This window comes from Mus pahari, chromosome 17, assembly GCF_900095145.1.
Source record: "Mus pahari chromosome 17, PAHARI_EIJ_v1.1, whole genome shotgun sequence".
Lineage (NCBI taxonomy): Eukaryota > Metazoa > Chordata > Mammalia > Rodentia > Muridae > Mus > Mus pahari.
This window is the reverse complement of record NC_034606.1, coordinates 63,277,051-63,277,995: the sequence shown is the minus strand read 5'-3', so window position 1 is coordinate 63,277,995 and position 945 is coordinate 63,277,051.

Genomic DNA, 945 nt, shown 5'->3' with positions numbered 1-945 from the left:
CTGGAGCCAAGCTGACCAGAAGTGCAGAGAAGCCGCCACAGCAGTGACTGAGAAATGAGCCAGGAATTGAGGAATTTCAGGAACTCAGTGACCTGAGCCTGGAAATTCCACTCCCTGATGAGTGAGGTTTCCCATCAGGGGCACTTTCCCCGCAGCCTGGGCAGGGCAGAGGAAGAACAAGAAGGTGGAAGAGGTGGCCACTGGCCAACCCTGTCGCCTCGGGGCAGTGGGGATGGATCCCCTGTGTGGCCCTTCATGTAGCCGAGTGTTACAGCAATAACGGACATTACCACCACAACCCCTGACCACAGGGTCATCAACGGTCAACAGTCTGATGAAGAAACATCTCCACTTTACTGTTGACACAGAGGCTCAGAGAGGTTTTTTGTTTTTGTTTTTGTTTTTGTTTTGTTTTGTTTGTTTGTTTTTTTAAGTGCCTAAGGTCCGAAATGGCAGTATTGGGTGTCTGTCCCTAAGCCCATTAGTTAAGGGTCCTGTCTAGAATGGCACATTGAATTATCACCCACCTGTATCCCCATAGAGGAAACAAGCAACAGTATCCCCTTCCACCAGGGGTCTTCCAGCCAGCCCGTGACCCCTCGTGACCTCTACCATCCTGGGACAAGGCTTTGAAAGTAGGCTTGAGAGGTTTCCCAGCTGGGGTGAACAGGGATCCAAGTGGCAGGTGGGAGGGAGTGGGCCCTGGGGAGACGCCTGAAGGGTGCTATTCTGGAGCACAGCGCTCTTCCCTCGCCCCCTCAGGGTATCCCTTTCCGGCTGAGATTTGGAATTGCCCAGCCTAGAAGAAGGCCTCTTCCCTTAATTAAATGCCCAGGGGTTGCTATGGAAACCACAGCTTCCAAATCCTGGTCAGACAATGGGGAGAGGAGCTGTCTCCGGCCTAGACAAGTGAAGCTTGCGGTGGGGGGGAGGGGGGAGGGGGGG